The sequence below is a fragment of the Adiantum capillus-veneris genome, chromosome 12 (genome assembly GCF_014529385.1).
Source record: "Adiantum capillus-veneris isolate H3 chromosome 12, ASM1452938v2, whole genome shotgun sequence".
Classification (NCBI taxonomy): domain Eukaryota; kingdom Viridiplantae; phylum Streptophyta; class Polypodiopsida; order Polypodiales; family Pteridaceae; genus Adiantum; species Adiantum capillus-veneris.
In genome coordinates, this window is record NC_140942.1 from 129,471,338 (window position 1) to 129,482,778 (window position 11,441).

At 40.2% G+C, this 11,441-nt stretch overlaps 2 pseudogenes; one reads left to right on the plus strand and one right to left on the minus strand.

Moving 5' to 3' along the window:
- Positions 1-778: 778 nt before the first annotated feature.
- Positions 779-3,706, minus strand: LOC147446503 (serine/threonine-protein kinase BRI1-like 1; annotated as a pseudogene).
- Positions 3,707-8,677: 4,971 nt separating this feature from the next.
- LOC147446504 (uncharacterized) lies at positions 8,678-10,033 on the plus strand (annotated as a pseudogene).
- The last annotated feature ends 1,408 nt before the right edge of the window (positions 10,034-11,441 follow it).

Genomic DNA, 11,441 nt, shown 5'->3' on the forward strand with positions numbered 1-11,441 from the left:
AATTAGTTTTAGTCCTTTCTCTTTTTATAGCAAGGTGTGCAAGGTATTTAGTATATAGTCACTGAAAAAAAGGCAAAGATAAGGACGATGGATCTAGCGAGAGTAGGTTACATGCAACACAAGGTATAATCAATTTATTAAATACACTAAAACAAAAGTATAGTAGCTGTCGTGTTCATGTTCCTTATGTTAGTGTAAAAGGTGTAGTGAGTTTCGGTCAACGCAATGTTGGCCGATTCGGCCTAATTGCACCTGTTACTTACAACTTGTGTGATCATATGCTTAATCCTAGTATTGGCAAATTCTTTTATGGGCCTCTCTTGCAAAGTGCTTCTCTCTTGAAGTATTGAATCTGAGTGACAATAGGCTAACAGGATACTTTCCTGAAGCTATTATGAGCTAATTGCTTTCCCAGCTAAGCCCTATTGTAGCTGCAAGCTGGCCATTGAGATCATCTTTTTTTTTTTTGTTTCCATGAATTATACAAGCTGCCATTTTCCATGTACTCATAGGTCGTGCCATGAAGCTACTTATACAAGCTGCCATTTTCCATGTACTCATAGATGAGCAACCTTTCATTGTCTGTCTGAGAATAACCCCACAAAGAGACGAGGTTAGGGTGCTTGATTTTCCCTATTGTTTTATCTTTGGTTGGAAATCTCTTGGCTCACCCTTCTCATCAATCTTATGGATGAGCTTCTTAACCGCTACCATAGTTTGATCGTCTAAGGTGGCCTTGTAGACTATGCTAAAGCCTTCACTGCCTATCCTGGCCTCTTCACAGAAGCCCTTGGTGGCCTCCTTGAAGGTGGTTATGGTCTAGGTGGTTTTTGGAGCATTGGACCAGGTTGCCTAGGCTGAAAGGGATGGTGCCAATGAGGTTGTTATGTAATAATGAAAGCACCTGGGTGTAGATTAGGCTACCATAGTCCTCTGGAATAGTGCCTGTAAGCTTGTTTTGGCTAACATCAAAGAATGTTAGGCTGCCTTCACTAGATCCTGGAGGGTTAGGGATGTAGTATGGTGCAATGTCTGCATAGAAATGCTAAGGTTGCATCTCTGCTCTGGAAGTTTAGAATTTTTCTTTGCCTTAAAAGGTGAACTCTTCTCATTGTAAGCACTGAACCCAAGCCATACTCTGTGCATAGATCTCCGTACAGATACTTAAAATACCCGAATCGCAAACCAGTGCTGAGCGTTCCTTTTATCACCTTCGCTGCTTGCTCGGTCAGTTCGCAGGGGATGATGCCCTCTAGCTCATTGCTACTAAGATCCAACCACACCAGATACCTGCAGTTTCCAAGTGTGGGTGGAATTGTGCCTGATAACGAATTGTTGCCAAGGTGCAGAAAATTGATTCTTGGCATAAGCCCCAACTCCGGCGGAATGTAACTTGTGAGACGGTTGTTTGAAATAGTTAGCCACTCTAGGCTGCTGCAGTTTGAGAGGGTGGGCGGGATGGTTCCGGACAAGGGCCTAGATGCAAGTAATTGATTCGCCAGCATGAGACCACTAAAGGAATGATGCCTGTGATGTAAAGAGGTTGCTTGTGAGGACAGCGAGCTACTCTAAGCTGCAGTTTTCCAAGGTGGGTAGAATTGTGCCGTGCCGTTGAAAAGGTGAGAACCAGCAACCATAGTTGGCTTGTCGCTGAGCAGATGTCAGGTCTTCTCCCTCAATGAAATGAGATTGGCCCACTCCTTCCTACAGGTAAGGCAAGACGGGCAGTGGCTTTGCCATTCACAAAATTATGATATCTAATGTGACAAGATTAAACCATCCAAGGGCACTGCCCCAGACAATTCATTATTTGCAAGCAGCAACTTCTTGAGAGAAGGACCACAAAAGAAGGGCAGGATGCTTTCTGTGGTATGGGATAAAAAGTAAGTTTATTTTAGTCTAACAAGAGAGAAGAGAGCAGCTCCCTTCAGTCCAAATTAACATGATAAGATATCAATGAAAGAGCTCCCTTCAGTCCAAATTAACATGATAAGAGGACATCAATGAAAGAGCTCCCTTCAGTCAAAATTAACATAATAAGACATCAATGAAAGAGCTCCCTTCAGTCCGAAGTAACATGATAAGACATCATGAGCTTCCTTCAGTCCAAAGAAAAGTAGCTCCCAAACCAAAGGAAAGCTTTCTTGCCAGCTTCCTTCAGTCCAAAGGATACTAAATAGCTTAGCTCCCTTCAGTCCAAAGTAACATGATAAGACATCAGGAGCTTCCTTCAGTCCAAAGAAAAGTAGCTCCCAAACCAAAGGAAAGCTTTCTTGCCAGCTTCCTTCAGTCCAAAGGATACTAAAAAGCTTAGCTCCCTTCAATTTAAGGTGAGGTGGCTTCCTAGCCTAGGGTAGTTCTCTCCCATCCAAGGAGAAAGAGTTCCCTTTAGTCCAAAGTTTATTTTAGTTCAAAGCTCCCTTCAATCCAAAGAAAGTATAATGAAATATTTTCCTTACCACAAAAAGCTTTCGGTGTCGCATAACCACCTTACCGGCACCATCTAGCTCGTTGCCGCTGAGATCAACCCACGATAGATACCTGGAGTTCCCAAGTGTAGGCAGTATTGTGCCCGACAATGAATTGTTGTTGAGATACAGAAAATTGATTCTTGGCATAAGCCCCAGCTCCGGCGGAATGTACCTTGTGAGACGGTTGTTTGAATTTGAAATAGTTAGCTACTTTAGGCTGCTGCAGTTTGAGAGGGTGGGCGAGATGGTGCCATTGATAAGTTTGAGGTTGAGCACCAGTAGCCATAATTGCCTTGTTGCGCCGCGGATGTCAATGGGGATTTCCTGTTCAATAAAGTTGCCCTACATAACCATCTCTCTCATGTTAGGCATAGCCGGTAGCGGTGTCGGGAAGGCACAAGTCATAAAGTTGCAACTGACATCTATTGCAGCAAGGCTACTGCAGCTCTCCAAGGGCACCACCCCAGACAAATCATTGTCTGCTAATAGCAATCTGCGGAGCGAAGGACCACAGATCTTGCCAAGAATACTTCTTGTGAAGGCATTTGCACTGAGTTCAAGTACCGTTAACCTACTGGAGTTGGGGAGGGATGCAGGAAGAGGCCCCGTGAACTTGTTGAAGCTCAATACAAGCTTATGCAGAGCCGGAAATTGGGATTATCTTGTTTCTTCTTGTTGCCGAAAGATCCAGCTTCTTAAGCTGGTGTAAAGAATCCCCAAAATCGGGTAGTATTGCGCCTGTGAGATTGTTTTTGGAGACGGAAAGCACCTCTTGGATTACTAGCTGGTTGAAGATGGTGGGAATATTTCCAGGAGTTCAAGAAGATGTTGACATGGCGCAAGCTTTGGTAGGAGCTGAGGGATGTGGGAATTGGGCCTGTTATAAAAATTTTAGAGAGATCTAACAGAGTTAGGTCTGAGCAACTACCAGCTATGGCAGTTGTGAGGTTCAAGGTAGATAATAAGAAGGCTTTAAGAGGTATTTCGCCAGTTCCTTGATTAAAGGAAATGTTAAGATGTTTAAGAGTCCTGCATTGGCCGATACCCATCGGGAGGCTGCCTGAAAGGCTGTTGTTTGAAACGTTAAGCCATGAAAGAAAGGGTGCCGCAATGGAGGAGAGAGCGCCAGAGAAGTTGTTGTGCGAAAGCCTTGTCAAGCACGCAATCAAACCCTTCCCTTACCCAAGATTACAAATCCACTCCCTGTCGTACTGCGCCTGTTCTGCCTCCGCCATTAAAAGAAAATAGCGACTGGATGAACCGAACCCGGGTGGGGTACTCGACTTTTTAACGTTGATCGTTGATTTTTGTCAACAATCTGATGATGAGTCATCGAATCCACTCTGCGAAGCTACCATACCAGTTCTCGTGAGTGTGTGTGTGTGTGTGTGTGTGTGTGCACTATGTCGAAAGTAAGTGTAAAGTCATACTGTTTCTTTCTCACACACAACCAAATGAGCAAGTTCATGTGGTTGGCTCATCTATCTTTAGGCATTGAAGGGACCCGCAGGTCTCGGGGTCGATATCCCAATTTTAGCAATCGAGGAAGCTGGGCGGATTTGAGATTGAAATCCAAATGGGTTCAGCGTCTTTGCGGGTCTCCTAGCTATCATTCCCACACTGAATCTTTTTCTCCTTGCGCACAAACTTCACAAGCACGCTCAAATCTTCCCAAGAATCAACTTGGGTTCGTGCTTGTAGAGACCAAGTTCCCGCGACACTGAAAGGCCATACTACTCACCAGATTCCCAAGCTTCAAACCCCAAGGTGGTGATCCCAGAGCCCCATAGCTCAAGGACCACTAAGCTCCTTGCTTAGGGAAACTTTCCACAGTTGTAGTAGAAGTCAATCTTCCCTTTTAGGGCTTGCTCCCACTGAGCCAAAAAATCAAGCATTTAAAAGCTCCAAGGCTATTCAAAGTGGAGTTTTAAGGACTTCTCCAAGAAAATCCTCCAAAGCATTCAAAGAAAGTTCAAAGCATCAAAAGGAACATTCAAATTTTGCATCAGCTTGAAAGTCCTTCAACTCAAACAAAAGGAAGATCTTCAAGGTATTGAAGGCTTCTTTCGAGCATCCAAAGAGAAAAGGACACTACTTCTTTATTGTGAAGAGGGGCTTCACCCCGGTGAAGAGGAGCTTCACGTAAAGAGAAAACTCTCCTTCCCACTTTGCATTGCATTCTAAGAATAATAATTTTGAAATGTATTCAGAGATGATGTGTTAATAGTGCTATTGTAAATGGATTACACATTTTACTAGAGAGTCTCCAAGGTAAGAGCATCCTTCAAGCACTATGGTTTCTTCAAGCGTGAGCTCAACTGAAGGTTCCACCATTTTCATTGGCAAGTACCTCACCATTAGGGATTGTTATCAACTTCACAGAAGACAAAAATTATAGATCCTGGCTTACATCAGCATCACATCAATCTAGAGGAGGATGACGTTCCGATTTTGCAACAAAGGTATAGAATGAATCCAAATTTTTCAAAACATGTAAAGTAGGAGATTGATAAGCTATTAGCTGTTGGGTTTATCAAACCAATTCATGAGGTTACATGGTTGTCACCAATCATTGTCGTACCCAAGAAAAATGAAAAAATCAAAGTTTGTGTTGATTACAAAAAGTTGAATGTAGCCACTATTACAGATCCTTTTCCAATGCCATTTTGTGATGCCATATTGGATCTTGTAGCAGGGAAAGAAATGTATAGCTTTTTGGATGGTTTTTCAGGGTATAATCAGATTCACATTGCTGAAAAGGATCAAGACAAAACAACATTTACAATAGAATGGGGTGCTTTTGCATCTACAATTATGAATTTTGGACTCAAAAATGGACCACCCTCATTCAATTTTACAGCATACAAGACATTTGAACCCTATTTGTAGGATTTCATGAGAGTTTTTGTGGATGATTTTTCAGTATTTGGAAAGAAGGAACTTCATCTAAAGCATTTGAGGTTATGTTTTGAAAGGCGTAGACAATTCATGATGTGCCTGAATCCTTTTAAAAGTGTTATTGCTGTCAAAAGTGGAGTACTTTTAGGGCACGTAGTTTCTCATGAAGGGATGTCCATAGATGAGAACAAGATTGAAGTCATCAAAAGAGAAAAAGCCCCAGAGAATGTGAAGGAAGTTAGCAGATTTGTTGGTCAGGTGCGATGACATGCTAGATATGTCAGATATTTGGCCAATGTTTGTCTACCTCTTACTCATCTAACAAAGAAGAGTGAGAACCTGAGGAGAGCTAGCTGATTTCAGATGTTAAAAAAGATGTTGTCAATAGCACCGATATTACAACCTCTAGATTGGTCCTTACCTTTCCATGTATTTGTTGATGCATTGGATATGGCTATTGGTGTTGTCCTCATGCAGGAAAAAGTCAGGGGATGGTTCCGACCTGTCTACTATGCTAGTAGGGTGTTAACATCAGCTGAAAGGAACTATGCTATGACAAAAAGATAAGCTTTTGGCATGGTATATAATTTAGCCAAATTTAGACATTATTTGCTGAGCAAGAGGGTTATTTTTCATGTGGATCATCAAGCATTGCTTTACCTGATTAAGAAACCATTACTGACTGGAAGATTAGCAAGATGGATGTTATTGTTACAGGAATTTGACTTTGTAATTGTTCACACTCCTGGCAAAGAGCACACCATTCCTGATTACTTGAGTAGAATCGATACTGGAGAAGAACCAACAAGTGTTCAAGATGGCCTACCTAATGATGATTTGTTTGAAGTTCTGAATACAATCTCTGAATCATGGTATGAACAGATGTTAACATTTTTGACAGATGGTACAATGCCAATGGGATTTTCAGGTGATCAGCGAAGGAAGTTTGCTTTAGAAAGTAGACCATATTTTGTGATAGCAGGAGCATTGTAAAGAAAGGGATTGATCAATTCATTAGAAGATGTGTTCCAGATTTTGAACAAAGGGCTGTTTTGCAAGAAGCTCGTTCAGGAACAGCAGGAGGAAATTTTTCAGGTGATATAACACGTAAGAAGGTGTTGCAAGCTGGATTGTGGTGGCCCACTGTATTGAAGGATGCCCATGAGCATGCTAGAAGCTGTGTGATTTTTCAAAAGTTGGGTCAGCCAAATTCTGGGGATAGAATGTCTGATCATCCTATATTACCTCTTGAACCATTTCAAAAGTGGGGAATGGACTTTGTTGGACCTGTCAAACCCTTTACTAAAGTAAAGGATGTAAATACATTTTGGTGGCTACAGATTATTGTACCAAGTGGGTTGAAGCTATTGCTCTAAAAGACAATAAAGCTCAGAGTGTAGCCAGATTTCTTTATCATAACATCATGACCAGGTTTGGATGTCCTGTGGATTTGGTGAGTGATAGAAGAAGCCATTTTCTAAATGAGGTGATTTTTGAATTAATAAAAACTCATATTATTATGCATAAAGAGTCCACAGCTTATCATCCTCAAGCTAATGGATAGGTTGGAAGCACAAATAAGACCTTAGTAAAGATATTGAAGAAAATTGTTCAAGACAACAAGAAGGATTGGGATCAGAAACTTGATTCAACATTGTGGTCCTTTAGAATAGCTTTTAAGGTCACCACAGGTATGACTTCATTCAAATTAGTGTATGGTTTGGAAGTTGTGGTCCCTATGGAATTTGTGGTTCCAAGCCTTAGAGTAACTGCAGAAAAGATGAGTCCCAAATTGTCAATTAGGTACAAGAGCAAATATTTGATGCAGTTAGAAGAGGACAGGTTGATCAGTTCATATATATCTGAAGTGATTCAGAGAAGGAGGAAATCTTGGGTGAGTATGAATGTTAAGTTTAAAGTTTTCCACTTTGGAGATTGGGTGATGTTGTATAACTCCATATTAGGGCCGCATCTGGGCAAGTTAACTTTGAGGTATATTGGTCCACATAAGATTGTCCAGGATTTGGTACAGTTAACATTGTTGCTGATCTTTTTGGTACCAGAGTTGAGAAACCTGTTAATGGTTTTACATTAAAGAAATTTAAAAGGAAACCACCCCATTTGGAATGGCCTTTAGCAGGATTGGTTCAACCAGAAGAGTTTGCAGAAAGTGGTCACGGAAGCAAGTTTGGAGCTCATCAATTTCAAAAGAGGATGACCAACGACATTGAAGAGGTTAATTGTACAATGCATAGTAGTTTACTAACAGGACAAAGAAATCCGAGTTCAAAATGATCAAGTCGGATTTTTGGAATAGCTGAGGTCGGAATTTTATTGATCGGATATTTTTGGGTCAGATTTTTAAAGGCAGATTTGAAGATTTATTTCAAAAAGCGGGATGATTTTCCATTTGCTGAAATTATAACGCAACACGTACTATTTGGCTTGAGTGAAAAGCAAGGTGCACTACCCAAAGGTGCCAACCATCAACTCTATCGAGCTTTATACTTTCTTATGTTGTCACCATTCTTCTTCAAGTACAGACCCACCCTACACATGCCTCAAGCTATGGTGAGAGGGAAGTCTAACACTGCCATGAAACCCGAGCTGGAGCTTGATGAACCTCCAAGAAGGCTGCATCACAAGGGACAAGTGCGATAGTCGACATCAGTAGCCCTAAGGAGGAGGAAGATTTAGGAGAAGAAGAAGCGGCTGCAGACACCCTCCCCATAACAGCAAAACTGCACCAGTAATTGATGGATCCTTTTATGGATTTTAAGGTATTTTTAGACTTGACACTAGAGTCCAATGTGGCATGGTTAGAAAAGGTAGGACTGTTGCATTTGAAACACTACCATGGGAGGAATGGAATTTAACTACTATACAAAATCCCAACTAGATATTCTCCGGAAAACTAGAGGTATGATTTCAAGCACAGTAGCTTTTAACCCGGAATCGATTTTACAAGTATTTAGTTTGCCACTGAAGGGTATCCTCACAATCCCTAAGTCTTCTGAAGCTATGTTGAGAAAGGATTTTGGGCTTACAAAGGGTATTAGGAAGTATTACATGCTGAAGAATGTAAATTATGCCAGGAGAGAACAACTCAAATGGTATTTAGAAGATTATGCTTTCTCATCAAGTTTGACTATATGTCAAAGGAAAATTATGGACCATTATGTTTTGCAGAACAGGGGGGTCAAGTAAATTGGGCAAATTGGCTCTATGATAAAATTATAGCTGAGGTTTACATGTTAGACAAAAGAAAGGCTTAGAATTGCAACAGATTGTCAACATTCTTAGCAGCTATGTTCACTTTATCAAACAAATCCTTGGGTGAACATAAGGGTGCAAATGAGAAGACAGGTGTAGGATTGTTGAGCAAAACAGAGGTGTTGAAGGATTATGAGGATTCAAGTCAAAAGGTAGAGTTGCCAGAAGATGTGTAGGAAAATCAGGAAAAAATGTCTTCCTTTAGGTTTTTGGTACAAGCAGGATATTCAGAGGAGGAAGCATTGAAGGCAGTACAAAATACAAAGATGAGTGAATCTATGAAGAAATTGGAGGCTCCAATCATTACGTCTAATGAGAAGGCACCAACAACTAAATTGGGAAAGGAGTTCACACTCTCAAAGGAAAGAAAAGTGGATTCAAAAGTGTTCAAAGCAGTAAGACAACTGAACTTTGAAGCAAGCACTGTCAAGAAGGTGCAACGGGGTATTATCATTGAAGATAGTAGGGATGTCTAAACACATGCTAGGAGAGGTTCAATAGTTTTTGAGCAAGAAGCAAACACAGTTGGACAATCAAGTGCAGTCCATGTTAAAATCAGGGAATGCAGAGGTATTATTGCAAGAAAAACTTGACATTGTGCAGAATTTGAATTTGGAGATGGAAAATTTAAAGTTGAAGCATAAACATGAGATGCAGCATAAGGTTGAAATAGAAAAGGTCAAAATGTCTTTGGGGATGTTCGAATGGACAATGACTCTCGAAGGAAAAGTGAACCATGAGCTGGAGCAATTGTCCAAGAGAAATGTAGATTTGCAGGTTCAAAATATGATGTCTGAATAGAGGCTTAAACCTTTGTTGGGTATGGAGAAGCAGGTTTTGAATCAAGAGGAGCTAGATATCAATGGAGTATTGATGTCAGAAGGGGATGTACAAGTACTTAAGCAGCAATTGAAGAGTACAATGCAAGAAGCACGGACAACAATGAAGGAGAGATTGACCGTTGTATTGAAGCACCTCTATGAAATGGTCAAAATTGGTTTTGTCAGCACACATGAAGCTAACTTGATGATGGAGGTGGAATAGCTCAAGAAGCAAACAGAGAATTGGATTAAGTAGGTCAAAGAACTAAAAGCAAAACAGAAGGAGAAGGTGGTAGTTGAAGAGGAGCAGCAAAAATCAGACTTAGCTCAATGTTCAACAAAACCATTACAGGAGATGAAAGGTCAAGAATTAGAGCAGAAAGTGAATGTTGAATTAGAGCTACATGATATTGAATTAGCAAATTCTACAATCCAACTTCCAAGTTGATAAAAATTCTCAACAGGTGGATCTTTCTTTTGATGCAGTTGCAGGTGGTGATGTTTTTGAAGCTATTGAGAAGTGAAGAATGCTTTAGCATTTATAGACTGAGTAGAATATGTAATTTTTGAAACTGTTTTGGTCATACTTTGTTTTGGATCAAGGGATATGTGAATCCATGTCAGATTTCTTTGAAATCCACCACCAGGACGTGCCATGTGTTGAAAGGGTAATAGAATGATCAGAATAGTGCTCAATTGGGTTATGTAATGCTGGTCAAAACTAGTCTTAGTCGGAATATGGTTAGGTCAGATTTTGCTCAGTCAAATATGTATGCCAAGAACATTCAGTTAGACAGTTGTAACTCTTTTTATGGTAGAAGGCGTGGGTAACAAACACACAAGAGTTGAGATCTAACTAAGCTTTTGATCAATGGAGTTTCCTTACTGTGTCTAATCTTCTTCTTTGCTCTAACTTTGCTCTGTCTGAATGTTGTATGACTATGTTCTCTGATGAGTCTGATGTTGGAGTGAAGTTTGATTATCTGTGGGGAGTATGTTTGTTGAGAGAGATCTGAAAAGCCATCTAAAAAGTTGTAGGCTTTCTTTTCAGCAACCCCTTTCAATCACATGATTGATGATAGGTAATGGAGAGTTGTATCTGATTGTAGCAGTGTTCACTTGTTTGGGATTTATGCACTCATAATTTATCATTATTTTTAGGCACCACTACAAGTGGTGGCATCCACTCCCTATGTTCAATCTCATAGATAAACTCTACCAATTTCAGTTTATCTATCTCTTCCTTAATTTTATTCGCAAAGGTTTCATTGTAAGTGTATGGACGTTGTTGGCATGGTTTAGAATCACTATTTAGGGGTATCGTGTGTTGGCAAATACTAGGATCTACCCTTTTCAAATCTTTGTATGACCAGGAAAACACATCTTAATATTGTTTGAGGGTAGCTATAAATAGCTATTCCTCTTCCTTGGTAAGATTTGTGCCTATGTAAGTTGGGCTTGGTTCTTCCCCTGGTTTTGTCAAATCAATTTTCTTTGCATTTTCATATCCATCGAATCATACGATGTTCTCGGCTCCTTAGACTCTCGGATCGGCTGCTCCACCATAACACATCGGTCCTGAATTGTGTATTTTTTATAATAAGAGGGTGCATTGAATTTTTTAAAGAGTCTCCCTCACTTTCCATTTTTGTAGTCCAAACCTCCTTCAATGTCCGTTTTTTTAACTTTTGATATTCACTTTTACGTTTAATTTTTGACATTGTTGGTGGTTTTCTGGTCTTGTCTTTTGATTGTTTTTTGCTTTGTTTCATTGAGTTTGCCAAAAAACTAGTCAACTTCAAGGGCTTTTGTGTGATTTTGTCATGGACACAATCATCTGATCATACTAGCATCAGATATTGCATTTTGGTTCTCAATTTCATGGGTTTCGTAATTTTTTTCTATTGTTTCTTAGTTCACCTCCTGTAATATTGCTTTTGTCTCCTCGTTTTTTTGGTTAGGGAACTTGTAGAAAATT